Below are 15,275 nucleotides of genomic sequence, written 5' to 3'. Positions count from 1 at the left end.
GATTTAAGTGGGGTAGAGACACCTAAATAATATTTACCACAATAAGATAGCTGTAATTATGGTTTGTGTCCAAGAATTGAAATGGAATGGAAAGTAAGACAGCAGAGGGTACTCAGTAGTCATGGTCTTGTTCTTTTTAGAAAGTGTCATACTGTGTTTTCAGACACCTCTTCTTTAAAGAAGATTAAAGGAAAGGTTGTTCCAGTAACCCATTATTAGATGTGGAAGTTCAAAGACAACATCCTGCTCCCTGTGGTGGTGCATGCCTTTAGTCTCAGAACCCAACAGACAAGTCATGAAGATCATAACACTAAGACCCAGCCCAGCTATCTAGTGAATATGAGGCTAGCCTAAGCTAAATTAAACCCTGTCTTACTTTCACCTCAAATATTCTCATCAAAACTGGTTAGAAAAAGTGTGATATGAATACATACATCCATACATATCTCTTTCTACTTAATGTTCCTATATGTGGATAAAAGCATTGGGAAAGCCGGGTGGTGGTGGTGCACACCTTTAATCTCAGCACTTGGGAGGCAGAGGCAGGCAGATTTCTGAGTTTGAGGACAGCCTGGTCTACAGAGTGAGTACCAGGACAGCCAAGGCTACACAGAGAAACCCTGTCTCCAAAAACCAAAAACCAAAAAAAAAAAAAAAGCTTTGGGAAAACAAGTAGATTCAAAAGTAAAATATTAAAATAAATTTCTATGGGGAATTAAGTATAATTTAGTTTTTGGGTTTTCTGTTTTGCATCTATATTTTGTCATTTTCTGTATCAAACATGGATTCCTTGTGCATGGAATCAAAAGCACAAGCTATGACAAATAGTCTACACAAAAGGTGTGGCCTGGAATGTGTTATAATGTTATCCTAATTCCTATGGATTTAAAGAGAAAGATATCAAATACACATTTGTAGCCCAGCCACAGGGGCCACACATGGATTTGGAGAGTCTCTAGTAGGAGAAGGCCAAGAAAATCTCCAGGGCTGGAGGTAAATGCCCAAGATGAGATTTTGTTTTCTCATTAAGCTGCAGCAAAGCCTGCTTCTGAGCAAGACACTGACTTTGCTTATTGCAAGAAGAGCTTAGTAAAGTGAAAGCAGAGCTTGAGAGCTGGAGTAAGAGCATCTGAATATGACAAATCAGAAGCATGTAAAACAGTTTCCAGCCTAGATGTCAGCCATGTGCAGAACAGTGAGGAGAGGAGGCAGCAGAGTCACAAGGTGACTGAATGGCATCCTTACTTGAGAAGATGAACATCTCTTGGTACATGTTATGTAGTTACTGATCTAGCAAATGCCTTTTGTCAGTATGTCTTCATTAGTATCACCAGAAGCAGTTTGCTTTATTTGGCAATGTCAGTAGTATTCGTTTACAGTTTTGCCCCAAGGATAAATTATATTTTCAGCTCTGTGTCATAACTTAGTTAGAAGAGACCTTGATCATATGTGTCTTCCATGAAATACAGTATTAGTACTCTAAAGTGTGCATTATGTAGAATTGACCTAGGGAGTATGACATGTCAACCAATTTGGACTGATTTGTAAATCATCTGGGTATCAGAAGACAGAAAATAAATCCAAATAAATTAAGTAGTCTTTTAATTTAGTGCAATGCTTAGGAATCTATTGCTGTAGGGTATTCAGAGATATTAATTACAAGGTGAAAGATACGAAATTTCTCCTGGCCTTTCTTACCACAAAGAAAGAAGCACAATGGTTAGTAGGCCTATTGCCATCCTGGAGACAACACACTCATCACTTGGGTGTTACACCAGCCAATATACCAAGTAGCCCAGAAAGCTGCTAGCTTTTTGTTTGGGACCAGAAAAAGAAGAAGGCTCTCTAACATGACCAGGCTGCTGTGCAGGCTGTTCTACTATTTTCAATGTGAGATAGGAATGTTGTTTGGAGCCTTTGGCAGGCCCTTATTGTGAAATATAGATTTTGAATACTGGAAAAAGTCTCTTCCATCAACTCTATCTAAATATTTTCCCTTTTAAAATGACATCTGGGCCTTCTAGTCCACCTTAGTAGAAACTGAACAGAGAGTATGACAAATTACCATAAAACCTGAGCTGACCATCATGAGCTGGGTGCCATTTGACCCAACCAGACAGCAGCAGCAACCCAGCATCCTGAGCATGTCCTGGAGGCACAAGAAAGCTACATAAATAATTTTCCCAGATGCAGTTTTCTATTCCTGTACCATTCTCTCTGCTGTCATACATGCACCTAGAGCTTCCTGGTGTAGGCCATATCATCAAATGACTGAGGAAGAGATGACTAGGTCCTGGTTTTACTAACGGTTCTTGCCTGTTATGCAGGCCTCATCCAAAAGTGAACATGAACCATGTAAATACTGATCAAAAGGTAAGTTCAGCTGAGCAAACATTCAGTAATCAAGTAGGTAGGATGATCTATTCTTTGGGAAGTCAGCCATGTCCCCAGCTATATGTGTAATTTTCCAGTTGGACCATGAACATAGTGGCCATCGTGGATGCAGTGGTGTTTATGCATGGGTACAACAGTAGAGTCCTCTCACCAAGCCTGACATGGCCACATCTGCTGGTGTGTGCCAGATCTACCAGCAGGAGAGACCAACACTGAGTTCTAGATATGGAAGTATATCCTGGGTTGGCCAGCCAGTGACTTGGTGGCAGGTTGACAACATTGGATCATTTCTCTTCGGCAAAGGACAAAGTTTTCTTCTTCTTGGAATTGATAGGTGTTCTGCTTATGATTTTGACTTTCATGAAAATGTCACTTTTGCCAAATCCATGATCTATGGACATGGTGAGTGCCTCATTCACCACAATGGCATTGCACACAATATTGCTTCTGACAAAGGAATTCATTTCACCTCAGAGAAGTGAGACAGTGTGCCAATCCTTGTGGATTTTAATGGTATTATCATCAATACCATAGTCCTTGTTATCCTGAAGGTGCTGAACTGATAGCCAAATAGAATGACCTTTAGAAAACATGTTTACACAGTCAATTATGGGACAAACACATGGAGAGCTGGGCAGGGTCCTAGGCTGTATGTATTTTGAATCAGCATCCAGTATTTGATATCGTTTCTCTCACAGCCAAGACCCATGATTTCAGGAATCAAGGTTTTGGAAAACCTGTGTGAAAGGCTCAGTCCACAAGTCTCAATGGAACTCAGCTCAAAATGCAGGGCTCCCTTTATCAGCAGGGATTCCATTTCTCTGCCTGACTGTCCAGATCCTGAACAAAGCAGCTGACCTGATCTAATGAATGTCCTTCTGCAGAGCTGCTTAAACTCAGCACACAAGTCGCATTCTGGATTCCCTGTGCACATGAAGCACATGTATCTGCTTTGATATAAGAAAAGACAGTTGAAGTTCAAGGGGGTGAGATAGGATACCTGAATAATTCTATAAATCTGTGAATTTGATGGCAGAAGCTGCTGCAACACATTTAAATCAGGGAGCATGCATGGTTAGTGTAATGAAGGACACAGTGTATTAGTGAGAAGTACTCTTTGATAATGAGATGGTGTTCTATATTTTGTAAATATAGCTTTTAGTTTTGGCCTCAGTATTTAATAAGATTGTTCAGTTTTCCTCACCTGTATATAGACCCTGCCATGCTGAAGTAAGCAAAGGGCTTTTCTTTCATCTGGGATATTGAAATACATCTATATATGACAAAGAGAATCAGGAGTGAGAATTTATTTTCTAAATAACATTTGACATGATCAAACAATTTTTGAGGACTCTTGTCCCTTCCATTGCTAAAGAGACACACTGCATTTTGAAAGAGATCATACTCATATATGCCTGCTTAAAATTCCACATTTAGCAAAATCATCTTTTGTTTACCTTCTGTTAAGGCCTGTCGAAATTTCATATCTAGGTTATCACTTGATCTTCTGAGGAATCTCTGTGTTCAAGCTTTTATTCATACTATATTCTCTCTTAGTGAATGTTACTCAATATCCTTGCTTGGACTGCGTGTGACTTCTCTTGGAAGCTCTGAGGGAATCATCCCTGTATTTTGACTCTCCTCAATGTAGACTGGACACAGGATAGAATTAATCCTAAATAGCACCCAGTTTGTCATAAAAGTGGCTCTCAAGACAGAGATTTTAATCCCATATGTATTTCCCATAAGTCTCATAATCTAAGTGCCTTCAATACCTAACTTATTCCTTCAGAATTACCAAAGACTTTGTATTTTTTTCTTGTCACTTTGGACATTTCATTCTAATTTATATATAACTCCTTCTTTACTGAAACAATTTTCATCTTTAAATCATTTTAACATTTTATAAATATTAATACCATAACATACAATAGGCTTAACAAAAAAATTCACTATCTATTGTAAGAATATTTATTCAGGGTTGGAAAATATGCAATTTATATCCCCTCTTTCTAAGTTCTCAGTGTTAGTATTGTCTAAACTCCACCTCCACAGTTACCTGGCAACAGCCAGGTATGCTTCTCGCCACACTTACCTGGCAGCAGGCAGGTAGGCCTTGCCCACTATAAAGGTGGCTGCTTGCCACCTCCTCTCTTTCTTGATCTCTTGTCTCTAGCTTCTCTCTGTTCCCTTCCCCTCCTCTTTCCCCTCTCTCCACATGGTCATGACCTTCCTCTACTTCACTCTCTTCTCTCTCTCTCTCTGTCTCTGATTCTGTCTCTGTCTCTGTCTCTTCTCTCTCTCTCTCTCTCTCTCTCTCTCTCTCTACCTGTCTGTCTGTCTGTCTCTCTCTCTACCTGTCTGTCTCTCTCTCTGTGTATCTCTCTGTCTCTCTTTCTCTCTCTGTTTGCCTCTACTACCCTCCTGGCTCCCCTTCCCATGCCCTAAATAAACTCTATTCTATGCTATACCAGTGTGTGGCTGGTCCCTCAGGGGGGAGAGATGCCTTGGCATGGGCCCAATGCGACATCCCCTTCCCCGATACCTCTCCAAACACCCACAGAACCTACTCTCTTTATCTCTTTATCTTTTTATAAACACATCACTCAGTGGCACCGCATTTCAAAAGTATGATAGTTCACCCTAGGATAACAGTGAAATAATTGGTTTTACATACAGAAAATTGGCAAAGTGTTTCTTATGAGACTGCAGACATTCTGCAATCAGTCACAGTAAAATATTGTACTCATTTCATCTGGAGACAAATTTACATTACCTAAATAGTAATTCCCTTCCAAGTTGTACAGATACTGACCAGCCATGTCATTTTATTTTTTTTTTGCATAGAGTTTTAGTAACATTTAAAAAACCCTGCAGTGATTATTTTAATTCAACAAAACTGAAGGTATGAAAATGGTTGTAGTTTAATTTAGAAGATAAGATAAGCCCTGTGCTGGATCTTCCTATTGTTAGTAATCTGTTAAACTCCACCTCCACAGTCACCTGGCAATAGCCAGGTATGCTCCTCCCCACAGTTACCTGGCAACAGGCAGGTAACCCTGCCCACTATAAAAGGGGCTGCTTGGCCCCTCCTCTCTCTCTCTTGCTCCTTGACCCCCCCCCACACACCTGCAGGTTGTTGTCTCCCCTCCCCCCTTCTCTTCCCTCTCTCTCCACATGGTCATGGCCGGCCTCTACCCTCTCTACTCTTCTCTCTCCTGCTCTCCCACTCTCTTAATAAACATCCCCTCACGGAACTGTCTAGTCTGCTGTGATCTGTCCCAAGCTGTGTGTATCCTTTTATTGGTGCCGAGACTCGGATACGAAGACTTTGGGGACCTCAGCTGCTTCGACCGTACAAGATGGACACAACGACCACTCGGACTTCATCTGCTGCTACCTACCACCACCCAGCGGGTGAATTAACATCCGCTGCTACCACCCCGTCCTGTGCTGTTGCTGCTGCTGCTGCGAGGCTTGCCAAACTTCCACCATGTGAGCTGAGCCACTTCAGCTGCCCGTGTGGTACTCTGCCACGTGGGCCGGGTAGCAGGACAGGCATGTAGACCCCAGGTTCCACATTTCCTGATATCAGACTGAACAAACTCACAAACAGACATCGATTAATTGGTAAGGAGTTTCCGTTCAGCTTGAGGGACCCTGAACACCGGGTTAGCGCCTGGCCAGCACTTCCTGGACTGGGTTTGGCTTTTCATGGCCCCAGTCCATATGGCCTCTAGCTGATCTGCCACTTAGGACATTGGTCCATTGGGTGGTCTTTCCTCTCTCGGAAATAGCTTGTAACCCCTCCCCAGCTCTTGCAGCTCTACAGAAAACTGGTACCAGATGAGCTATATCCTGACTGGCTAACTTCTGGTGGGCTAGCCCGGTTGAGGCCCTTATTTGTTCACGCAACGGCCCGATTATTATAAGCAGTGCCTGATTGCTTTGTTGCCGGCTTATCATTCAGGACGCTGGCTGATAGCCTGTAACAACCGTCACCCAATGGGCAATACATTGTCTTCGTCTGTACCCACAGACACATACTGCCAGCAGTCTGATAACTGGAAAAATTCCCTATACCCCTTTCCATGTGTTCTGCCTGCTCCCCACCTAAGGTTCTGCCCCACACCTCTTTCTAATTTTTCTTTTTAATTAAACCAAAATGGGGGAATTACTGTGCAGATGTCTGCAGGTTCCACACACACTAGCCTAGAACTGGTAAGCTTCCCCATCCCCCACTGGCCAGAGTAACCCTCCACATGGTCCCAGGGAAGATTCCTTGAGCTAGAGTGTCCTTCCCTGAACCACTCTAGGACTGCTCCCTTTGGATGAGACACTTCCCCTCTTCCTCTCGAGACAGTTTCTTGCCACTGAGTACCCCAGGCCAGGCCTGGACAGACTGTTTTCTTTGCCTCAGGAGCACCGGCTCTGACCATAGTCCCTAGGTGTCTCTTCCAAGGGCCAGTCTTTCGTGCCCTTTTCCCTTTTCTCCTCCTTCGTCATTTGCGGGTCGACTGGAACCTCAGTTCCAGAACCTTGCCTGGAAAGCTAGCGGGTCCAGGGCCCAGCTAGCTCCCCTTGCCTCCTCTGGATCAGTCAGCCAATTCACCTGGTCCCTTCCCTCTATGGTTCTTAGCTCTGCTCTGGGTTTTCCCCTTACATCCTGCCACCTGGGACCTGTAAACGTTGGGGTGATATGGGACATACTTGCTTTTCTTTACTCACTGCTGCCAGAGACACTGGGCAGCGGCTTCCTCATGCTAATAGGAAGTCCTGCCCTGTCACTGCTGCCCGAAGCACCTGTGGCTCACAACTCCAGCCCACCAGCTGTACAGTATGCCACTATTGCCAGCTTTCTTATTCTTGTCTTAACCAAAATGCTTCTTTGCTAATACAAAAATGTGCTTTTCTCTTCCTATGCAACCCGCCAAAGTTACTTAAGACTCTTTCCTAACCCGTTTTGATGGATTTTTATTCAGTTACAACCAATCCTTATGGCTCTCAATCTTGTCAGAAGTCTGCTAATTATATATTTTAAGTTTATGGCTAATAGAATGCCCAAAGCCTCTAACAGTTAGCCAAGATGGTTTCAGAAGACCTGGATCCCGGACTCCTAGAACATACAGCCTAGATTGTATGTGGACAAACACAACTGGATACCCTGAGTCAAATGACTTGGCTAAAACAAGATAAGTCAATTCTCATGTCACTCGTATCCATTCCACAGAAAAAAGCCCTGAGGCTTCTGCGCTTGGAAGCAAGACTGACTTTGCCCAAGAGACTATGGAAACCACGGGAACTGTTGGCTAGTGGACTGTCATTTTTTAAAAATAATATATAACTGGTAGATTGTTTACTCTTTATCAGACTTCTGACTACATTGACAGCTAAGTTTTCACATATATTATCTGTTACCTCATTACCTAAACTCAGTTGAAAGACTGCTTGTTTTTACACAACTCATACTGTTATCTGTAACTCATGCTGTTATCTGTTTTAAAAACTTATAAGCTACAGGAAACCCACTCAGATCTACCTCTCATGGATGCCATCCAGATAAGTAAATTTGTCTAAAATTCCTACTTACTACCTATAATAAAGGGTGGGATCCCTCTGGGTTTCAAATGTACATCTTAAAAAAATTCTTTCTACAAGTGTTCTTAATCTTATTTCCTACATCTTGTCAAGTCCAGGTGCATCCAATACAGCTCCAGAGAAGCAACCTCCAGATGCTCCATCTCCTGCCACACACACAGCTGCTTCTACTGGACCTGACTCTGGACATCAGAAAACAGCCAGCTCTTCTAAGACGGGACAAACATCTCCCATATCCATTCTTCTAGGTTCCTCCTAGAGACACGTCGCCCCCAATGCCAGCAGGAAGTAGCCATATTTCACGATGACCCTATTCCTGCTTCGCTGTCACCTCTTTCTAATTTTTCTTTTTAATTAAACCAAAATGTGGGAATGTTAGTAATCTGTTAAACTCCACCTCCACAGTCACCTGGCAATAGCCAGGTATGCTCCTCCCCACAGTTACCTGGCAACAGGCAGGTAACCCTGCCCACTATAAAAGGGGCTGCTTGGCCCCTCCTCTCTCTCTCTCTCTCTTGCTCCTTGACCCCGCACACCTGCAGGTTGTTGTCTCCCCTCCCCCCTTCTCTTCCCCCTCTCTCCACGTGGTCATGGCCGGCCTCTACCCTCTCTACTCTTCTCTCTCTCCTGCTCTCCCACTCTCTTAATAAATGTCCCCTCATGGAACCATCTTGGCCTGCTGTGATCCGTTACAAGCTGTGCGTGACCTTTTACCTATCCTTCTATATTCATTTGTTTTTAAAGAGGTTTTACTGGATATAAATATCTATTACATTATTAATTATTGACATGTTTATTCCCACATAAAATTTAAAATATGTATATATCATAATTAAAAACATAGATATGTTGTTCTTATATGAGTGAGAACAATGTCCAATATTAATAACATCTTCTGGTCTAGGAGTAGTAAACTCTTTTTTTTTTTTTTTTAAAGACTTTATTTATGTATATGAGTACACTGGAGCTGTCTTCAGACACACCAGAAGAGGGCATCAGAACCCATTACAAATGGTTGTGAGCAAATATGTGGTTGCTGGGAATTGAACTCAGGACCTCTGGAAGAGCAAGCAGTCAGTGCTCTTAACCACTGAGCCATCTCTCCAGCCCCCAGTAGTAAACTCTTTAAAAGTAACTTAGAATCTTCAGGGATAGAGCCTACATTGTGTACTAGAAATAGGATAGGGTTCAAAGAGATATCACTGTACTCAGAACTGTATGTTTACATGGATCATATTTTTAAAAGTAGACATTAAAATTTAATTATACATCCTCATGTTAACTATTCCAAGGAAATATTCAGACCCATACTATCATTTTATATTTATTGTACATGTGTGGATATATTGATAAAATATATTTTAGTCCTTTCATATCAATTTGAAGTATATTTTCACAAGGAACTGAAGGTTTTCTTGGCGTAGCTTGGACAGATCACAGCAGACCATATGGTTCCATGAGGGGGATTTTATTAAGAGAGAGGGAGAGCGGGAGGAGAGAGAAAGGTAGAGAAAGAGTAGGGGCCGGCCATGACCACGTGGAGAGAGGGGGAAGGAAAGAGGCTAGGGGAGAGGGCAACCTGCAGATGCGAGTCAATAGAACAAGAGAGAGAGGAGGAGGCAAGCAGCCCCTTTTATAGCAGGCAGGCCTACCTGGCTGTTGCCAGGTAATTGTGGAGGTAGAGTTTAACAGATTGGTAACAGGAACAAAATGAATTAGGGCCAACCTAAGTTTAATTTACTTATAATTCATTTGCTATTAAGTACATGATGTGAACAACAAACCATGTCTCAGCTGTATATTCTACATGTAATTAATAAAAAGTCAAATTTTAATAAGCCATGAATTTGTGTCTATTGCTTGTCTGGGTATCCTGTTTCAGAATTTTCATTGTCCAGTGAAAACTTCACATAGAAATTCTTAGTAAGCATATTTTTAGGTTGAGAAGAAAGGAAACCAGACATGTCTAGAGTAGAAGAGTACTGAAGGGCATTTTATCTCAGAGGAAAATTAACTGCAGAAATAGTTGATGGTAAGACCCAGCATAGGTAGCATGAATGTTCTTTGCTGGCAGCAGGCTGTCTGGCTCTTGGCAACTTATCCTTTGATTATCTGTGGAGTTCTGTGAATATGAAAGTCTTTGCTTCCTCTGTTAGTATTCTAGTTTTGGAGGCAAATGGCTGGAAAAACTTTTAGGTTTTTTGAGAAGGCTTTCTATAAGTGAGAGAGAAGCTAACAGAATAAGAATCAAACAAACTATTAAGACATAAAATGAATACCTTGTTGGCCTGATATTTCTTCTTTGTGTAACAAGGATATTATTGATTCAGTTCAACCATCAAGAATAATGGTAGCCACCTTAACCTTAACCCTGAGCCTAATCCTATCCTAGCCCTCACGTCTTAATTTCCTAATCTCCTAAACCTATTTCTAAAAACCCTTATCCTAATCCTGACCATAACTGTCTAATTCTCTAACCCTAACTCAAACCCTGCTTGCTGGGGGCATATTTCTTAATTATAAATTTTGAAGTGAGAAACCCTTTACTAATCTTGATCTATATCATTCATCTTTTTGTACTGTGTTTCTGGATACAATTGGGAAGACCACAAAGATTGGTAGTTGGACAGCATAGTTCTAATCAAATAAAGATATCTCTTAAGGCGTTGTTTCTATGTCTTCTTCCTTAGAGGAATGCCTTGCAAAGACGAATCGGATAACTGACATTGAGGCACATGGCTTTGTGAGAATATTTTAATTACAGCTATACTTAAAAGACTGATATTTTACATATTTTCTTTTCTTTAGAGTTTCTATGGGGCTGGAGAGATGGCTCAGGGGTTAAGAGCACTGACTGCCCTTCCAGAGGTCCTGAGTTCAATTCCCAGCAACCACGTGGTGGCTCACAACCATCTATAATGGGATCTGATGTCCTCTTCTGGTGTGTCTGAAGACAGTTACAGTGTACTCATATAAATAAATAAATAAATACATAAATAAATCTTAAAAAAAGGGTTTCTATGACATATTAAAATGCAAACTTCTATTGTAATTCAGAAAGTCTATTAGAGGCGGAATACTACATATTGCCTCAGAAGTACATATATTTCAGTTTGCACCTTAATATTACCTTTTGTACCTTCTAGAATATTGAAATTCTTTTTCAATGCGGTGGTCTTCCCAATTGTACCCTAAAACACAGTACTAGAAAATGAATGATATAGTATTGGAAATTAGGCAAAAGTCAACTTACTCTGAATTTTCACAGCACTTACTCTGATTGATCCTACTCAATCTTCCATGTTCTCAATTCAAATAACAGAGCATCCTCAATAACCAAGAAATATTTGTTCACTTATTTTGAAAAACAAAAGAAAATTCACAGTCTTACCTATATCAGTGAGGTTCCAGTAGGTCTCCAGCATCACATCTTTGTAGAGATTCTTCTGGGAAGAATCCAGCAAATTCCACTCTTCTCCAGTGAAGTTGATATGCACATCATCAAAATTCATTGCATCCTAAAATATGTGTACAACACAAAGCATGATACTGACATCACTGTAAATAAAGGTATGCTTCCTAGACAATATAATCATATATTTCTGGTGCCACCTCCATTTGAAACTGCAAAATTAATTCATATTCATTACATGGTTGATCAGGGTAGTCAATGTGGTAAAGCTTTCACTTGTGCAAGTTATCATTGCAGACATGTAAGAAGTCAAAGCAGGGAGAAACTGTAACAACCCAGGAAGAGGACCCCATCTTAAGTCCCAGTTAGTGCGCACCCAAGGAGACACGAGAGACTGACTTGATGCAATGGCAAAAGGCAGTTTACTAACAAGGGCCCTTGGATCGAAACTCATCCCATGCAGGGGAGAGAATTTCGATGAAGACCCCAGGAAGTTTAGAACTTTTATAGGGGGAGGCACAAGGGGGAAGGGAAAAGTGGGAAATTCTGGCACGATTACATATGATTGGATATTTCAAACATCAGCACTTTGCGTAAGCAATCATTTTGACAGGTTGGATGGCCCACTATTTTTGACCATGAAGTCTCAGACCTTCTAGGATAAACACCAGGTGGCCCATTACTCACTTGGGCATGTTTAGACTGGTCAAGATATGTCTTTGGTTGTTTCTACATTTCTGGTCACCTCGTCCCTAGAGGGGCTTGATATCTTTATTATGGCTACTCTCAGAAAGCTCAGCAAGCTGTCCTGCGGTCTTTGCCAAGTTGTTTGTGGTCTCTGCTGAGCTGTTTTAACTTTTACCCTTACAAAACCATTTGAATGTAATCAATGTGGTAAAGCCTTTGCAAGACCCAGTGATCTCCAATGTCATAGAAGAACACATACTGGAGAGAAACCTTATGAATGAGATCAATGTGGTAAAGCCTTTGCAATACAGAGTCATCTCCAAAAACATAAAAGAAAACATACTCGGGAGAAACTTCATGAATGTAATCAATGTAGTAAAGCCTTTTCATGTCACAGGCATCTCCAATGTCATAAAAGAACACATACTGGAGAGAAACCTTATGAATGAGATCAATGTGGTAAACCCTTTTCAAAACCCAGTCATCTCCAATATCATAAAATAATTCATACTGGAGAGAAACCTTATGAATGTAATCAGTGTAGTAGAGCCTTTGCAAGACCAAGTCATCTCCAATATCATAAAATAATTCATACTGGAGAGAAACCTTATGAATGTAATCATTGTGGTAAAGCTTTTGTAAGATCCAGTCATCTCCAATATCATAAAATAATTCATACTGGAGAAAAAACTTATGAATGTAATCATTGTGGTAAAGCCTTTGTAAGATGGAGTCATCTCCAACGTCATAAAAGAATACATAGTGGAGAGAAACCTTACGAATGTAATCATTGTGGTAAAGCATTTTCACAACAGCGTACTCTACAATAGCATAAAAGAACATATACTGAAAATAACTCTTAGGAATGTAATTAATGTGGTAAAGCCTATTTACAAGGGAGATGTCTCCAAAACTGTAAAAGACCACATACTGGAGAGAAATCTTATTAATATAATCCATGTGACAAAAGCCTTTCAATAAAGCTATTTTTTGCAAAAGTATAAAAGAGCCCATGTTGGAGAGAAAGTATGAATGTAATTGTACTGGCTGGTTTTGTGTGGAACTTGACATGGGCTGGAGTTATCACAGAGAAAGGAGCTTCATTTGAGGAAATGCCTCCATGAGATTCAGCTATATGGCATTTTCTCAATTAGTGATAAGTTGGGAGGGGCCACTGAGGGTCGTATCATCCTTGGGATGGTAGTCTTGGGTTCTATGGGACTTTGTTATTTTCCAAGAACTACAACTTCCAGCATTCCAGGAAGTTAGCCGTTCCCTGAGCAGGTGAGTCATATAGGTTAAGTTTGGGCATTACACAACCTTGATTTGTTGTCATTATAATCTCTTCACCTCTATCCATTGTTCCTCTAGTAAGTAGTGTGATGTCAAGCCAGGGGAAGCAAACCAGTAAATAACATCTTTCTATGACTGCTGCATTAGCCTTTGCTTTTTGACCTGCTTAGTTCCACTCCTGACTTTCTTTGGTGAGGAACAGCAACATGGAAATATAAGCTCAATAAACTCTTTCCTCCCCAACTTCCTTATAGTTCATGATGGTTTGTAGAAGAATAGAAACCCTGATTAAGAGAGTAATCAATGTGCTAAAGCCTTTGCATAACCCACTATGTTCCAAAACATAAATGACTCATACTGGAAAGAAACCTCATGAATGTAAACAATGAGTTAAAGACTTTTCACAACCTTGTAGTCTCTATTATTATAAAAGAGCACATATTGCAGAGAAGCCTTATGAATGTAATCAGTGTTCTAAAGCATTTGAAAGTCATAGTCATCTGCAGTCTTATAAAAGAGTCATACAAGTGATAAACCACATGAATGCCACCAATGTGTTACAGCCTTTGCATATCATCATTCTTTACACACACACACACACACAAAACTATTGAGAGAACCCCTTTTAATGTGATCAATGTGGTAAAACCTTGTGAATTCACTGTCATCTGCAAATACATAATAGAACACATTCAAGAGAGCAACTCTATCAAGGTAACCAGTGTATTAAGCCCTTGCTAGTTACAGTTATCCCCCAATACATAAAACAACACATACTGTAGAGAAACTGCATGAATGTCATGAATGAGGTAAAGCCTTTCCAGGACAGTCATCTCGGAATATACAAAAGAAAATGTGCAGGAGAGAAACCTCATGAATTTAATCAATGTGAGAAAGCCTTTGTATATCAGTTGTCTCCAAATACATGAAGGAGAACATAGTGGAGAGAGGCCCTATGAGTGTAATGAATTTGGCAAAGCCTTTGCATGTCACTGTACCCTCTAAGTACTTCAAGGAACATACACTTTAGAGAAACCATATGAATGAAATGAACATGGAAAAGCTTGTGCATATGACTATAGTTTCTAAAGACACAAAAGAACACATATTGGACAGAAACTTTGTGAATGTACTCAAGTTGGAAAATCCTTTACATGCCACAGTAGTCTCTGAATACAAAAATGAACACATACTAGAGAGAAACCTTCTGAAAATAATCAAAGTGTTAAAGCCTCTACATGTCCTAATCATATTTAAATGCATGAAAGAATTCATTGTAGAAGTAAACTGCTGTTATTTGAATATGCTTGGACCAAACAAGTGGCAATATTAAGATGTTTGGCCTTGTTGAAGTAGATGGTATTGTCTGGAAGGAAGTGAATACCTACTGTGGTTGTCTTTGGAGCTCTGGCCAGGATAAAACAGACCCTCCTATTGTTTGGCTGGAAGACCTTCTTTTCCTGGATGCCTTCTCATGAAGATGCAAAACTCTTAGCTCCATCTCCAGCATCATAGCTGCCTCCATGCTGCTAATCTTCCTGCTCTGATGGTAATTGACTAAACATTTGAAACTTTAAGCCAGGCCCAATTAAATACTTGCCTCTAAAACAGTTGCCTTGATCACAGTGTCTCTTCTTAGCAATGGAAATTCTATCTAAGACGGAAGTTGGTACCCCAGATATAAGTATTGCTATGATAGGCTTGACCATGTTTTTGTTTGGAGCAATGTGGATTTTTAGACTTTGGATTGCTACATGTATTAAGTGGAACTTAATGGTCCATTCTAGTAGGAATATGGAACACATACATATGTACTAAGGGTGATTTGCTATGCTATGCTATGCTATGCTATGCTATGCTATGCTATGCTATGCTATGCTATGCTATGCTA

At 40.6% G+C, this 15,275-nt stretch overlaps 1 pseudogene; it reads left to right on the top strand.

Annotated features, from left to right (window-relative positions):
• LOC114633873 overlaps window positions 1–14,530 on the top strand; it is a 30,837-nt pseudogene extending 16,307 nt beyond the window's left edge.
• The last annotated feature ends 745 nt before the right edge of the window (window positions 14,531–15,275 follow it).

Source organism: Grammomys surdaster, unplaced genomic scaffold, assembly GCF_004785775.1.
Source record: "Grammomys surdaster isolate TR1022 unplaced genomic scaffold, NIH_TR_1.0 769, whole genome shotgun sequence".
NCBI lineage: Eukaryota > Metazoa > Chordata > Mammalia > Rodentia > Muridae > Grammomys > Grammomys surdaster.
This window is presented reverse-complemented; position numbering and strand designations above follow the sequence as displayed.